The sequence below is a fragment of the Leucoraja erinacea genome, chromosome 30 (assembly GCF_028641065.1).
Source record: "Leucoraja erinacea ecotype New England chromosome 30, Leri_hhj_1, whole genome shotgun sequence".
NCBI classification, from domain to species: Eukaryota; Metazoa; Chordata; class Chondrichthyes; order Rajiformes; family Rajidae; genus Leucoraja; species Leucoraja erinaceus.
In genome coordinates, this window is record NC_073406.1 from 26,317,485 (window position 1) to 26,335,094 (window position 17,610).

A 17,610-nucleotide genomic window follows, 5' to 3' on the forward strand; every position below is an offset into this window, starting at 1 on the left:
TGTTTCGAGGCAAAAAGCAGTGTTTCCATATTGAAGGTTGTTGGAACATGGGGTTGTTTACCAAAGATGTTGTGACACACACAATTGAGAAGTGTGTCAGATTTGAAAGGAGTCTATAAGAAGATTGAAATAAAAGCCTAAGAACATAAAAGCAAGAAGAGATGTGGGCCATTTGGTCTTTTGAGCCAATTCTGTCATTTATTAACCATATAACAATTACAGCACGGAAACAGCCATTAAGATATTGGCTGACCTACCACAGTGCCATTTTCTGACTTTCTCCATTTCCTTGACTACTTTAACCTCTACTGCGGCCAGGTGCCACAGCAGTAGAGTTGCTGCCATACAGCGGTTCGATCACAACACCAAATGCTGTCTGTACGGAATTTCCTTCTCCCCTGACCGCGTGGTTTTCTCTGAGATCTTCGATTTCCTCCCACATTCCAATGACGTACAGGTTTGTAGGTGAATTGGCTTGGTATAAGTGTAAATTGTCTCTAGTGTGTGTAGTTGGGTAGAGTGGATCCGTCAGCCAGGGCACATCCTTCCTGCATTCAGCCTGTTGGCCCCCGAAAAAAATTCTTAAAGTTTTACTGTAATTTCTTCTCATTTTTCTAAACTTGTGAGGATGAACGCCTAGCCTGTCTTCGTACAACTGTAATCCGTCTGTGACAAGTGAATACTCTTACAAATAAAATGTGAAAGACTTCTTAGGCAGCTCCATTTGGGAATTTTTCACAATGGCCTCACTTCCTTTGTACAAGTCTGTAAAATAATGGCGCTGTAAAGCTGAAAGTCCGCTTCACCGTGAGCTTCAACATGGCGCTCATTTCTAAAGTTTGGGCACAGTACACAACATCTGATTACAACTTACCTTGAAAAAGAGTGTTCTACCGAAGCTCAAGAAGGATCTGCAGATGCTGGAAAATCGAAGGTAGACAAAATTGTTGGAGAAACTCAGCGGGTGAGGCAGCATCTATGGAGCGAAGGAAATAGGCAACGTTTCGGGCTGAAACCCGAAGGGTTTCGGCTCAAAACGTTGTCTATTTCCTTCGGCCCAAAACGTTGCCTACTTCCTTCTCTCCATAGATGCTGCCTCACCCATATAACCATATAACAATTACAGCACGGAAACAGGCCATCTCAGCCCTACAAGTCCGTGCCGAACACTTATTTTTCCCTAGTCCCATCTACCTGCACTCGGACCATAACCCTCCATTCCTTTCCCGTCCATATACTTATCCAATTTATTTTTAAATGATAAAATCAAACCTGCCTCCACCACTTCCACTGGAAGCTCATTCCACACAGCTACCACTCTCTGAGTAAAGAGGTTCCCCCTCATGTTACCACTAAACTTCTGTCCCTTAATTCTCAAGTCATGTCCTCTTGTTTGAATCTTCCCTACTCTCAATGGGAAAAGCTTGGCCACGTCAACTCTGTCTATCCCAGTCATCATTTTGAAGACCTCTATCAAGTCCCCCCTTAACCTTCTGCGCCCCAAAGAATAAAGACCTAACTTGTTCAACCTTTCTCTGTAACTTAGTTGCTGAAAAACCCGCTGAGTTTCTCCAGCACTTTTGTGTACGTTCTACTGAAGCTTACAGTCAATGTTGTTGCAGCAGAGAACTGTGGCAACGCATAGTGGGTGGAAACTGTCAAAGTGACAAGTGTATGTGCAACTTTAGGAATGAATTAACTGCAAATGACTTTGCATGTGATGCAACTTGTTTATCATGAGCAAGATGCAGATCCCCATGGGTGACAGCGGTGCTACAATGGTACTATTTATGGAGGATTATGATGTACAACTGTACTCGAAGTGATGATATGGTTAAACTCTGCGGGTGAAAAAGGTCAATCGCTATGTTATCTGCTCGAGTCCTTTAGAGTGTTAAACCACAGCTGTTCCCACGCAGGGCAACAAATTTCAACTTCACTTTAACCAGCACAAAGCCAACTTTGTTTGCTACGAGGTGTGCAAATTCTCTTTACACGTGCTCCAGATGCATTTTTTCCTCTAACATGTCCCTACTATTTTAACAATAACTGAAAGAATGTGTGTGAATTGCAACTTTAAACACTTGAAGAGACAATAGGGACAACAGAGGAGGAGGCAACTGTCGACTGACAGGGGGATGTAGAATGATACCGAGATATATGGTTGCATGGCACAGGAGATGCCAAAACATGTAGTCATATTTGTAAGATTAAACACAGGTCATTCATTCAGGAAATCAGGACGTCCATTCACGCACAGGATAACGGCAATACAGGGGTCTCTCCCCCAAATGAATTTTTCAAGACTGATGTGGAACGTAAGCAGGTGTTGAGGAATAGATTGGCCACAGTCTAACTGGAAACTATGTTAGTAGCAATACCTTGGTTGACATTTCAGCACAGTATTGACGAGCACTGCTTTATTAAACTCAGGCCGTAACTGAGTGCGCAGATGGATGTTAATGATCCTATGGTGTGATTTGATGGACACCAGAGTCTTCTCCTGCATCCTAAAGCTGCCAACATCTGATTGAATGGCCATTCATCTCCCTGCAGTATAAGTGGCCTTGCTGCACACAAATTGACTGCTGTGTTAGTCAACATAACATGGTCTACACTTCAAATTAGCAAATTGTTGCACGTTTTGGGGCCTTTCCTGCACATGACATTGAGGGCTGGAGTACCAGCCAAGAGTGGCTCTTATTGATGAGTGTGTGACTGGATTTGGAATCCATCGCACTGAACACAATTCTGCTCTATTATCTAAGTAAATGTTATGGGCTTAATAAAACAATGACATTTGCACCTTTTGCCGGGTACAAAACCATATGTGCAGATTGTCTTCCAATATCTTACCCAAATGTATTCTACTTATTGTGAATTTTAAGAATCTCCTCAGGCAAGCCGGAATGAATACTCAAATATTATTGAATTGCAAGGAGAGTTTGAAATCACTTTTGAAATCAAGGAGGAGGTGTTGGGCATCTTGAGGAGCATTAAGGTGGATACATTCCCAGGGCTCGATAAAGCTTATCTCAGGTTATTAAGAGAAGCTGCAGTGGATCCTTGATGAAGATCTTTGCACCTTCTGCAGCCAAAGGTGAATTCCTGGAGGACGGGAGAGTGGCGAATGTGTAGGAAGGAACTGCAGATGCTGTTTAAACCGATGATACAAGTCAAGTCAAGTTTATTCGTCACATACACATACGAGATGTGCAGTGAAATGAAAAGTGGCTATGCTCGCGGACTTTGTGCACAAAGACAAACAAACAAACAACCAAACAAACTACAAACAGAATGGAACAGAATCACATATTCTTTTTCATATTAAATATTGTGGGCGGAAGGAAAAAGGGAAAAAAATAGCAGTAGAGTGGTTCAGTAAAGTTAGTCCCTGGTGAGATAGGAGTTTACAGTCCTAATGGCCTCTGGGAAGAAGCTTCTTCTTAACCTCTCCGTTCTCACAGCTGGAACAGTCCGTTGCAGGGGTGGAAGGGGTCTCTCATGATTTTATTGGCTCTGGAGTTGTACCTCCTGTTGTATAGTTCCTGCAGGGGGGTGAGTGAAGTTCCCATAGTGCGTTCGGCCAAACGCACTACTCTATGCAGAGCCTTCTTGTCCTTGGCAGAGCAGTTCCCAAACCAGATTGTAATATTTCCGGACAACATGCTTTCCACAGCCGCTGAGTAGAAGCACTGGAGGATCCTCGGAGACACTCTGAATTTCCTCAATTGCCTGAGGTGGTAAAGGCGCTGCCTTGCCTTACTCACGAGTGCTGAGGTGTGTGATGTCCATGTCATATCCTCAGAGATGTGGAATCCCAGATATTTAAAACAGTTCACCCTATCCACAGGATCCCCATTTATCCTCAATGGAGTGTACGTTCTCGGATGATGTGCCCTCCTAAAGTCCACGATCAGCTCCTTAGTTTTTTTGATGTTCAAGAGGAGGCTGTTGTCCTGACACCAGAGTGCTAGACCAGCCACCTCCTCCTGGTAGGCCTTCTCATCATTGTCTGTGATCAGGCCCACCACCACAGTGTCATCAGCAAACTTGATTATTGAGTTGGAGCTGAACCTAGCCACACAGTCATGTGTGTACAGAGAGTACAATAGGGGGCTGAGGACGCAACCCTGGGGCGATCCTGTGCTCAGGGTGAGGGACTTCGATGTATTCCCTCCCATCTTGACTACCTGGGGCCTGGCGGTGAGAAAGTCCAGGGCCCAGGCACACAGGGAGGTGTTGAGCCCTAATTCCAGTAGCTTCTCAGCCAGCCTGGTGGGGACTATCGTGTTGAAGGCTGAACTGAAGTCTAAGAACAGCATCCTCATGTAGCCCCCCTTCTGGCTGTCCAGATGAGAGAGAGAGCGGTGTGCAAAACCTGGGAGACCGCATCGTCCGTGGATCTGTTCGGACAGTATGCAAATTGTAACAGGTCCATGTTGCGAGGGACGAAGGCGCAGATGTGTATCTTGACCAGCCTCTCAAAGCATTTCATGACTACCGAGGTGAGGGCCATTCAGACAGGCTGGGGAGGCAATTTTTGGTACCGGTAAAATGATGAGACAACATGCTGGAGTAACTCAGTGGGTCAGGCAGCATCTCTGACCCATTCCTTCTCTCCAGAGTGGATAATGTTGTTTCTTTGCTTAAGAAGCCAAATAGAGAGAATCCAGGGAATTCTAGGCTGGTGAGCCTCATGCCAGCGGTAGGGAAGCTATTGGAGAGGATTCTTTGAGATAAGATTTACTTCCACTTGAAAGAGAATGGGCTAAATAGGGGGCATTCAGCATTGCATTGTCCATGATGGATCATGTCTTATCATGTCTTGATCAGGTTTTTTGAAAAGCTGTTGAAGGTGATCCAGGAGGGTAGGCGACGGATATTGTTTACATGGATCTTACTGAGGGTATTAACTCCTCGTTGAATTTGGACAAACCTGGATTGTTTTCTATGGAGCATCCCAAAGACTGAGGGGAGACCTGATAGAACTATATAAGACTATGAAACACATAAATAGGATAGGCAGTCAGAACCTTCTTCCCAGGGTGTATACGTCAAAGTCTAGAGATCGGATCCTTAAGGTGAAAGGGGAAAGTTTAAAGGAGATGTGTGGGGCAAGTTCTAAGATTTACAGTGGTGAGCACCTCGAACACACTGCAGGGGGTGGTGCTGGAGGCAGGTGGCGTTTAAGGGGCTTTTAGATGGGCACACAATTGTGCAAGGAATGGGGGATGGATCATATACAGACAGATAAGAATAGTTTAGATTGGCATCGTGTTGGGTCATAGGTGGGCCTGTTTGCGTCATTATGGGCCTGTTCCTGTAATGTACTATACAATGTTGCTATAGGTTCGAGCAAGGGTGGGTTTCTGCACTGGGGCCTTATCCTGGCTGTCCTACAGCTCAATCCTCTGCTTAAAAGGTGATTTATAAATGATAGGCCTAGAAATGAGCTCAATGACTGTACTGAATGGTTTTGTGTCCTTCGCTGGAATTAATAGAAGCTGAAGCTTTCAGCACGGTGCCTCTGGTTACATCTATGAGGTTGTTGGAGAGAAGAATCTGTTGGTTGTGGATCCAATTGGGATTGGGGTCAGGTCAGGTGCGGTGTAGATGGGGCCGGCAATTTGGAGGGTGGAGTTGGGGGGAGGGAGGAAGGTCAATGATTCAGGGCCTGGCCATTGAGGGCCAAAACCACCAGACTAATTGATGTTTAACTGAGGGGACTTAAAAACTAAACCATTGATGGAAAGGTCAGGGAGGAAGAGATGGGGGAAGCAGAAGTCAGGTGGAGATTGGTGAGGAGAGAAGGGTATGTTGAAAAAAAAGCTAACAGAGACTTACCTTAGTAGTGTCCTAGGCCTGCACTGATGTGTAGAGACCCATTCTTTCCCAGGAGACATTGTAATATAAGGGTGAAACAGACTTTGAAACTAAAATGGGGTTGTCTGCTAACATGCCCCTATGTCAACCAAGCAGGCTCACTTAGGAGGAGGTAGTTGAGGCTGGGACTATCCCAACATTTAAGAAACAGTTAGACAAGTACATGGATAGGAGAGATTTGGAGGGATATTGGCCAAACGCAGGCAGGTGGGACTAGTGTAGCTGGGACATGTTGGCCAGTGCGGGCAAGTTGGGCCAAAGGGCCTCTTTACACACTATATCACTCTATGAAATAATTAGTTGCTAAGGAAAATAGTTTCACTCACTTGGAAGAACTAGTTTGTCACTTCCTGCAGCCACTGGGACATATAGTAATAAGAAAAGAGAAACTTTCCCTCTCCCGGAGGCATCTGAGATGTGCTTTCAGTATGAGAGGGAGAACCAGATTTAAAATATAGTTGCCTGTTGTTTGTGAATTAGCAAAGAAGCACGGCCTTTATGGAGTGTATGATACTGGCTGCGGGTGAGCTGACTGGGCCTCTCCTCAGCCCAGATTTGGATTGGGGCCGAGACCCACAAACTACCCAGACCAAGCTGTGGTCAGGAGATCCCGACGTGCAGTTGTAGGCCGTGAGAGACTCATTATATTATTGCTTCACATTGTTGTTTTAATAAATGTTTCATTTTTCATGTTATTTGCTTAAAGTGTTCTTCGTCATTGATCCAAATCCTAAAGACTTGCTTCTGTCATTAAATTTTGACTTAGCAGGCAGGATTCAGTGAAAATATAGAGAAAGTAGACCAGAGAGATGAAACCCAAGACCTCACAGTGGGGTCTGGTGGCTTGGTTAATGTGGGAAGCAAATGGGGATCACACATGCAATAGGTCTTTATTGTTTGGAGCGCAGAAGGTTAAGGGGGGACTTGATAGAGGCCTTTAAAATGATGAGAGGGGTAGACAGAGTTGACGTGGATAAGCTTTTTCCATTGAGAGTAGGGAAGATTCAAACAAGAGGACATGATTTGAGAATTAAGGGACAGAAGTTTAGGGGCAACAAGAGGGGGAACCTCTTTACTCAGAGAGTGGTAGCGGTGTGGAATGAGCTTCCAGTGGAAGTGGTGGAGGCAGGTTTGATTTTATCATTTAAAAATAAATTGGATAAGTATATGGACGGGAAAGGAATGGAGGGTTATGGTCTGAGTGCAGGTAGATGGGACTAGGTGAGAGTGAGTGTTCGACTCACCACTGAACCAGGAGAGCAGTGTCTCACAAAACTAAAGCTTGAAACTGAAAACGAAAGATTAAAATAGGAGTCAGGCGTCCTGGAAAAACACAGCGTGACCCTGACTGCAAAGGCCATGCATGAGTGGATGGTCAAGGTGGAGCGGAAACAAATCTATGCTGCCTGTAAATTATCTACTGTTCAACTGTGAAAGAAGTGAAATAAGGAGTGGCGGGGGGACTCAGTAATAGCCCGCAGGCTATGTTATCACATGATGACTGGGTGCCCAGATACTGGGATGGAGAGGGGGGGGGGGGGGGGGGGGGTGGGATTTGGCACTCAGATGAGACAGATAGACATGGACAGAGGGGGAGGAGGGGGAGATGAACCCTTGGTCCAAATCAAAGTCAAAAAGTAACCAATTGACTGAGTTGGAAGCTCTGACTGAAAGCACAGAGACCACCTGCCAGGGATGACAGAGCCACAGAATTACAAGTATTAAGGGCCTGTCCCACGAGCATGCGACTGCATGCGGCAAGCGCAACCTTGAGCCGTACGGCCTCGCGGGGCTGGTCTCACTTCGATCGCCGGAGCCGTATGGAGTTGTGCGGAGCAGGTCCCGACATCGCGCGGAGCTAAGAAAAACTGACACTGTTCAAAAATTCCGCGCGGCAACGGCCTTCTGGCCCGCAGCCGCATTGAGGCCGTACGCAGCATCTTGATGGCGTACGCCTAGCGCATATTTCCCGCGGACTTCGCTCGAACTTCACCTCAACTCGTACGGGATCACTCGACCTCCGCGTGGTCCCCGTTTCCGGTTTGGTCGCGCTTGCCGCATGCAGTCGCATGCTGGTGGGACAGGCCCTTCAGGAGCCAGAGTGAAACAACAGCTCGGTGAGCTGCTAGCTACTTGACTCACCCGGCTGTGACATCAGGGTGCGGCCAGATGAACAGAGAGGAGAATGAAATCAGACGCATGGGGGCCATGTGTACAAATCCACTCACCGTGGCAACAATGAATGGGTAACGGGACAATATCTCGGATACTGGATCACCTGCATCCTTGGAGACCACTAACCCATGGGGTATGACTAGGAATCTGAACCCTAACCCTGGCACACAGCTCGAGCAGCCATTTCCAGTTTACAGGACATGGTTTCTCAAACAGGAATGTGTGGGCAGCAGGTCCCGAGGCTGTAGGTTCACCAGCGGCATACGTACAGTGTGACAAGAACAGCGGCCACCCATCTGTGCAGCATCTTCTTGAACACATCTGTGCAGCATCTTGCTGGGGCCAGCAGTGGGGATCAGCACAGCACAGGTTGTTGATATGAGTGCATAACTGGAGGAAGTAGAGCGGGAGCAAGTTGAAACCCAAGCAGCCATGGTAAATGTAGGACAAAGCAGGGCTGGAGATATAGGAAACACGGGGATAAATCAAAGTACACGGAGGCTCACAAAGAAAGAGATGTTTGTATCTTTGATAAAAGCCGGGATAGAAAGAGATAAGTAACAGACTTCTGACTGCAGTCCTATATGCCCTTTGGAGAGGGTATTGGGAGACAGGGCAGAGTAGACCAAGTCAGGGAAACTAGTGAAGGAGAAGGATGAGGCAGTGAAGCCCTCCAGTAACACAGCTCCTCTGTGACACAGCTCCACCTCATCTGGGAGAACTCAGACCATTGGTGTGTGTCAGCCGTTCCATTGACTAGGACTGGGGCTGGGGCTGGGTTGGGGCTGGGGCTGGGGCTGGGGCTGGGACTAGGACTGGGGCTGGGGCTGGGGCTGGGGCTCCAGGGCTGCAGCAAGTGCAGGCAACCCTCCATCCTGGAGTATCACCTGAGGCCACAGGTTGTGATGACCTTATGGTGGAGAGGTGGAAATGTACGGAGGGGAAAGGGGACGCACACGAGTAAACGTGAGACTCAGCGGCGTGTTGGGCTGCATCACATTCCACACCTAACAACACTGCTGCAGCCCCTGCATGCTGTTACTAAGAAAATGCAGCCCCAAGCAACAACAGGCCTCTGAAACCACCAAGGAAGCTGTTGCCCAGGCCCTGCCACTCGCTCCACACCGGCCTGATGCTCATTTGAACAACAAGTCACAGTGAGCACTGGCCTTGCAGCCTGGAGTTGAAAAGGCAAAGGGCTGGAGTTGAATGAGCAAAGAAGTGTGAGTGTATAACACGTGCTGCAGGTGAGCTGACTGGGCCTCTGCTCGAGCCGAGATCTGGAACGGTGACAGGACCCACAAACTACCCAGACCAAACTGTGTTCAGGAGATCCCTACGCGCTGTTGCAGGTTGTGAGAGACTCATTATTTTATTGCTTTACATTGTTGTTTGAGTAAATGTTTCATTTTTTTAATCTCATGTGGTTGAAGAGTTCTTTCTTTATCATTGACCCGAATCCTCAAAACCGCCGTGTATCAATTCACTCATACACCCCTACCCCTGGAGGTCATGTCGGGAGAGGGGGGGTTAAGGCAATTAATGATGGAAGTGCCTATTTCAAAGTGTCAGAAAACATGCTAGAGATGAGTGTATTAGCATGCGTGAACACACTTTCAACCTGTGGTATGGAGATGATGAGCACTGTGTGATCAGTGGCCTCAGTCTGCCAGTGGCCTCAGCCTGTGTGATCAGTGGCCTCAGTCTGCCAGTGGCCTCAGTCTGTGTGATCAGTGGCCTCAGTCTGCCAGTGGCCTCAGTCTGTGTGATCAGTGGCCTCAGTCTGCCAGTGGGCTGATAGCAAACATCAGTGGCATCACCTTTGCTGAAAGAAAGGAAAGTTTCGACAAAATTGCGGGTGAAAGTGATGGAAGAAACGCCACTCAGTTTTACAGATAGCAGGATGTGTTTACTTCTCTATTCAAATAGTTGAGCCCTTAATCAAAGTGGGCACTTCCTGCCTGAAATATTCACTGATGGCATTTCAAATTGTTTGTGTGAAACCACCCATGTTGGAACATAACACATCCAGATAGCAAAAATGGTGTGAATTTTGAACGTGATCTGAATTGATCTTTGATATAAAATGTGCTATCTGAGGATAGTGTCACTGGTCACAAGGTGAGAGTTTCCAATGCACCATTACTAAATGCTTATATCTTGTATTTCCGTACGACTGCAAGACCTTACACACAAGTCAATATATTCAAGGTGTGGAAGCAGTTCACATTCCCTTTAAGTTGCTCAGAATAAGGACCAACAGGAGAGGACAATGTTCCTTGTTGTGTTTCAGAATGGCGTTTATGTTCCTGTTTTTGTGTGTTGTGTTTGCGAGGAAATCCTGTTCCATCGCTTTTCGTCAAGGTTATGAACTCATGTTTGATTTCACACCTTCTATGACCCAGGAATAGTCTTGCAGCTGCTCGACTCGTTCCAGTAAAGGGCCGAGAGGGAGACTTTCCTATTGTCATGGGCCCTATCATTTGGCCAGTCTTTGTTGGCGTCTTCCTGTGGCAAAGTCCTTGAGTTAAGTTTTGAAAGACGTGCAGATTATGAGGAACGCTCCTTCTGCTGTTTCTGTAGCCGACAGTCTCCGCTGTGTTGGGAAGGTTTCAGGTTACAGGCAGGTTAGCAGGAGATCATGACCTTTTGGTAAATAATTGTAGCACAGGCCTCCGACAGTACAACGGTGCTATTTGCTTTCTCAGCGATTTAATACAAATAATTCATTAGTCTGTACACTTGGGTTACAATAAGCTACTTCTCTTTAGACTTTAGATACAGTGTGGAAACAGGCTCTTCAGCCCACCGGGTCTGTGATGCCCAGCACCACCCCATATTCTAGCATTATCCTACACACGAGAGATAATTAACTTTTTTTTTATCAACAGCAAATTAATCTATAAACCTGCATGTCTTTGGAGTGTGGGATGAAACCGGAGCACCTGGGGAAAACCCACGTGGTCACAGGGAGAACGTACAAAGTCTGTACAAACAGCACCCGTTGTCATATAGAAACCTGTTGTCTTATAGAAACTTACAAAATTCTTAAGGGGTTGGACAGGCTAGATGAAGGAAGATTGTTCCCGATGTTGGGGAAGTCCAGGACAAGGGGTCACAGTTTAAGGATTAGGGGGAAATCTTTTAGGACCGAGATGAGAAAAACATTTTTTACACAGAGAGTGGTGAATCTCTGGAATTCTCTGCCACAGAAGGCGGTTGAGGCCAGTTCATTGGCTATATTTAAGAGGGAGTTAGATGTGGCCCTTGTGGCTAAAGGGATCATGGGATATGGAGAGAAGGCAGGTACAGGATATTGAGTTGGATGATCAGCCATGATCATATTGAATGGCGGTGCAGGCTCGAAGGGCCGAATGGCCTACTCCTGCACCTAATTTCTATGTTTCTATGTTTCTATGTCAGGATCGAACTCAGTTCCCTGGAGCTGTGGACAGCAACGCTATCACCGTGCCACCATACCGCCCCAAATCATCACCTCTCCATGTTCCCCAGGGATGCTGTTGACCCGTTGAGTTACTCCAGCACTCTGTGTCTATTTTCACATTAGTTCTATGTTCCCCCACTTTCTCATTCACTCCTTGGTATGATAAATCCGGATTAGCTGGAATAATGCCTAGTGACAACAGTGTACAGAAATCATATTGTTCTAATACACATTGCTGACTTACTACGTCTAAATAAATAAAGGAAGGACACAGCAGAGTTGTTCATTCATGTGCTCCGACCCTTTCTATTGTCATCATACATACATGACATAAATGACAGAACCCTATCAGTGGATAAAATACCGACAGAAATTAAAAGTTGGCAAAACTCGGCTTTTGGTAATGTCATTTATTCCATCAAAGGGGCCTGTCCCACTTATGCAATTTTTTTTTCCGGCGATTGCCGGCACCCGTCATGGTCGCAGCAGGTCGTCGAAAGTTTTCGACGTCAACAGCGGTCGCGGGGTGAGTAGTCGCCCAGAGAGTCGTATCTTTTTCTGGTCGCCGCGTGATTTGCAACATATTTAAAAGTTTCGGCGGCCTGCTGCGACTATGACGGGTGCTGGCAGTCGCCGAAAAAACTCGCGTAAGTGGGACCGGCCTTTAACTGTTCATAGTTTTTTTCTCAGAAACTCTTCTCTTAAAATACTTTCAATTTTCCTAAGAACACCCGACTAACCACAGATAGCAACTTTAAAATTAAAATAAAACCTCACGCACTGGACAACATCTTCAATGTACAGATTAACGCACCAGATTAAAAGTGGACAAGTATCAGATGAATACCAACAATCTGGACACACCAACAGGAATCCAATTAAATAATTTGCACAAAATAATAGTCAGAGTTATTTCAGGCTTTAGCACAGTTATACGGTACTGTTGCATTTATTTACTTCAATACATCTAAATCTTTTGTGGTTTTCAAGATGACCTGGTGTTGCTATCTAATAACTTAAACATACTCCTCCCATTGACCTCGACTAACTGTTAAAATCCAAATGTGTGATTTGTCAGAGTATTTTACAACATGTAATCCTTTTAGTCAGTGTCTTGGAATGGAGGACACCTTGCTGCTCTTCTGGTCTTGTGGGTCATATAGTTGCTGATGAAGCCAATGTAGAAATTACAAACTCTTCCACATCTGGTGTAGGGAGATAGACACAAAAAGCTGGAGTAACTCAGTGGGTCATCAGCATCTATGGAGAAAAGGAATAGGTGACATTTTGGGTTGAGACCCTTTTTCAGAAGAAGGACCTCGCACCAAAACGTCACCCATTCCTTTTCTCTAGAGATGCTGCCTGACGCACTGAGCTACTCCAGCTTTTGGTGTCCATCTCTAAGTAGATCGTGGGCCAGGGACAGGACACTAATGTTGGTTCACTAATCCTACCAGTGAATGTGCAGGTTTTGCAGATGCATCATTGGTGGTATCTTTCCAGTGTTTTAAGGTGTCTGACATTGCTAGTCCAAGTCTTTGAAACATCACAGAGACCTGGGGTCACTACTGCCCAGTACATCATGACTTTTATTCTAGGTCTGGGAACCTGGTCTCCAGACACTCTTTGACTCGATCAGCCAAAGGTACATTAAAGCCAGTAGTGGACTTCATCACTGAAGGCTGCCTTTACTGGGTCTGTGTGCAAGATTAGCTTGGAACCATGCAAATGTAAAACCCCAGCAAATTACTCTGCATGGATTTGTGCCCCATTTTGGGAAAATAATTTTGTGAACGTTCTGGGCTGCTGCCCCATCTCACATTTGGTTGCTCACTGCTGCTTTAAGTAAATCACCCAAACATTTTACTCGGAGAGGAATTCATTTAATTTTCCTTCAGGCAAATTAGGAAAGTGGGCACCAATGTTTACCTGCATTCAGAGACAGAACTCTGGTCATCACAACTTCTTGCTGTGAGTGTCTGGGTTTAGCCCTGGAGGCTCTCTGCAGTCGCTCCACACAAAGAACATGCTTTGTCTCGAGCTGTTTTCCATCAGCCTGTCCAGGTTGCTCTGACCTCTGAGCTCTCTCGCTGGCCCCTACTCTTCATTGCAGCATCCATTAGCTCAGCAGTATGGCTTTCATCCCAATGGCATGGATGCTGCAATCTCACCCACCGGGCCAGAACAGATCCAATCTTGGTGCAGACTGGTTTTAAGCAAGGCTACACCCATGTTGTAATACTTTAGTGCACCCTCTAACAAGCTAAATGAGCTAAACCACAGGACTGATGTACCACGTCCTTGAAACTGGAAGAGCACTGATGGTGATATGTCCGGTTTTGAATTGGTTTTAAAGACCACAGCAGCTGTGTTACATGCTGACAGCAGCAGCAGTTTGTTAAACAGGAATAGGGAACATGGCATTGAAGCCAATAATGGTGGTGTGAGCACAGTTACAAAGAGAAATCTAGCAATGCTGGCACAGTGAACCTCTCCATTCATAAATTGAGTGGAAAGTTAGTATATTGCGAGAGAGTACAGAATGCTTCTGGAGATAGCGAAGAGTACGTCCTTGCAGATGGAATTCAGAAAGGCAACATGTGGGCACATTGGAATTGTACTGCAGATGCTGGAATCTAGAGCAAAGTGCGGGAGTAACTGCAGATCAGGCAGCACCTGTGGAGGGAATGGATAGGTGAAATTTCAGGACAGGAGCTTTTCATAAGTGACGTTTTGGGTCGAGTCCCTTCCTCAATCCTTCTACTCTACCAAAGCAGAGAGGCACAGTTTTGAAATTGTACTCCAAATGCTAAACTGTTTCCTACTTGCTAACCTAATTATGCCCTTTGCAGATTGTTTGCATCCTCCTTGCAACTTAAGGGCCTGTCCCACTTGGGCCATCATTTACGCGACAGGCCAGTAGTGACTGACGCCCGAGGGTTGCGCTTGTCATCATGCGTCTGCACAGCCGTCTGGAGCGCGTGACATCATATGAAGATGGACACAAAATGCAGGAGTAATTCAGTGGGACCGGCAGCATCTCTGGAGAGAAGGAATGGATGACGTTTCGGGTCGAGACTCTTCTTCAGTCTGAAATGTCACCCATTGCTTCTCTCCAGAGATGCTGCTAGTCCCGCTGAGTTACTCCAGCATTTTGTGTCTATCTCCAATCGTCTTGGCCCCGCTCTGGGATCCGCAATGGCCGTGAGCCCCAGGCCGAGCTCGGCGATCGTTTGCCTGCTTCTGCTGCTGTTGGAGGTGAGACGTTGAGCCGCGCCAGGGTCTTGGGCCAGTCCCACTTTGGCCGTCAGCTACACAACAGGCCGGTGGCGAGTGAAGTCCACACTCCTCCACGCCACTCCATGCGCCCGTCCCGCACTACCCACACGCAAGCAGGTCGCGTAAATGGTGCGCGAATGACAGCCAAGTGGGACAGGCCCTTTACTTTCACACCTATCTTTCTCACATCTGATGAAGGATTCTGACCTGAAATGTCACCTGTCCATTCGCTCCATAAATACTGCCTGACCCGCTGAGTTACTCCAGCACTTTGCTCAAATTAGCATGCACGTAATTGGGAAGGTATTTGTTATGAAGAGCGTAGAGTATAAAAGGGAAATCTTGCTACAACTGTACAGATTGTTCATTAGGCCACACCTGGGTGTACTGAGTAGAGTTAGAGATGAGGAAGAATCTTCTCTTGGAGCATAGTAAATCTAGAATTCACTACTCCAGAGAACCATGGAGGCTAAATCATTGAACCTATTCAACACAAAGAGAGATGGATTTTTGATTTTCTGGGGTGTTAAGAATTGTGGGGAATAAACAGGAAAGTGGAGCTGGGGCCAAGTTCAGTATAACCTGGAGTTTTTGAAGGGCAGACTTGCTCCTGCTTGATTTTCTTTATGTCCCTGGGTTCTTATTAGTTGTCCATGACTCATGTTGACCTGCTTGGCCTCCACCCTCACCCCACCCCAGTCGCCTTCTGAGCCATGATTGTTTTCAGCTGACATTTTCCTCATTAACTCAGCATCACATTGTCAGGCTGACTCTGTAATTACTCCGCTAGAGTTGAATTTATGAACATGTCAGGTCGCACTGTCTGCCAGGTTTGTAATTCACATGCTCACAGGTGGTTTCCGGATGGTCCTTGTTGCCGGAATGATTTTTCTGTTTCTTTTCCTTGTTGAGCCTATAAATCGTACATTGGCTGGCTAAATGGCAGCCCCAATCAGCTGGAGACTCATTAAAGAGAAATTAGCCTTCGATGCTTGGTAGCTGCAGCATGCAAAAGGTTGCCTATCGAGCCCTACGCTCTTCCGAAGCTACACCTCCCCCCATCTTCTCATCAGTAGGCCCTGAACCCTGGGAACTTAGCCTTGATGGAGCCTTCGGGTTGTAAACCTTGCCTTACAAAGGGAAGGATTCATTTTGGAGACTGATTTGTGTCGTAAATCAGACACATAAACTGTTTAGCATAACATCCCGTGCCTCAATAATGAAAACAACCAGGAATGGTTAGAAAACTGACAGAGAAAAGGTTGTGAGAATGTAATTCATGGCTGCAAGGATGGAAAATGAAACACGCATACCCAAAGGGTACAGCAATGTTGCGGTTAAGTTACCGGACTCGTATCCAGAGGGCTGAACTATTGATCTAGAGACCTGAGCTTGAATCCCACAACAGCAATTTAAATTCCAGTCCTAAATAAATCTGCAATAAAAAGATAGCTATCACAAATGGTGACCGTGAAAATACCAGATTGTTGTAAAAGCCCATCTGGTTCACTAACAGTTTCGGGGAAGAATTCCCAAATCAACTGAATGTTGGGCTTGAGTTTCCTGAAGCAACACTTCCTACAGCATCTTATCCAAGTAACCATTCCTCGTGCATTTTGTGTCCATTCTTCCAATGTAGGCATTGCTTTTAGGAATCATTTATTGTGTGCCAATGTTTTCCTTAAGAGGATAATAGCGAGGTGCCTTCATAGACCACTGCCATCTATGTAGTGAAGCTGCTCATTTATTTTAACGCAGTATTAAGTAAAGAGTTTAATCATTTTCACACTGTCTGAAGAAGGATCGGCAGTATATTTTAAAGGTAAGACAATATATGATGAGAAGGTAACTCATAGACGTTGGTATTCCAATACACTTGCTACCCGAGAGGTTCCTGGTTTGAGAGGTACTATTGAACAAGCAGGGTGCATTTTGAAGCTGGTACACACAGCATCCAATGTACTGGTGGTGGAGTTAGAGAATGTTTTAGTAGAGAAGGTCACGGAAAAACAAAGATGTTTGTTGTCTTCACAAGATATTAAGCCTCACACCTATGGGCCTGTCCCAATTAGGCGATTTTTTAGGCAAGGCCGTGAGTCGTTTCCTCAGTCGCAAAAAAAGTTGTACCGTTTTTCTCGTCGCCGCTAAATTTTTAACATGTTGAAATTTGTTTTGGCCACAGTGGGTTTGATGCCGATGAACGTAGCTTGATTTCTCCTGCTGTAGGTTGTCACCAGGATGATCGCCAAGTGGACAGGCCCGTTACTCTTTTAGTCACTGCATTATTGTGATTGGCCCAGTTAAGGTGCTGGTCTGTGGTGACTTCAAGAATATTGATGGGAAGGTTTGTGGCGATGATGGAACTATTCAGTGTCAAGGGAAGGTGGCCAATGTGTTACACTAACTTGATACAGTTTCATCAGCTCAAATGTTGTTCAAGTTTTGCTGCACCAGGCACAGACTGCTTCATGATTCGGAGGAGTTAAAAATGTAACTGAACTCTGTGTGAGCATTTGCAAACATCCCTACATCTGACTACAATAGAACCAGGTGTAGCCATCCACCTACTCTGCTGTTGATGAAGACTGTGGCTAACCTGATTTAGACCTCAACTCCACTTTCCCTGCATTTTCCCCATACCCTATGGTTCAAATATCTAACAATCTCAGCCTTGAATATATTTAATGACACAACCTCCTGTGATAGGGAACTCCAATAATTCATGGTTCTCTGAGAGAACCCATTCCACCTTATCTCCATATTAAATGGCAACCTTTTATTCTGAAATAATGCCACAGAGTTCTAGATTCACTTACAAGGGAAAA

General features: G+C 45.9%; 1 protein-coding gene across 5 annotated transcripts in view; it reads left to right on the forward strand.

Annotated features, from left to right (window-relative positions):
- Positions 1-17,610, forward strand: part of prdm16 (PR domain containing 16) — a 733,455-nt gene that overhangs the window by 549,569 nt on the left and 166,276 nt on the right. The window lies entirely within an intron of this gene.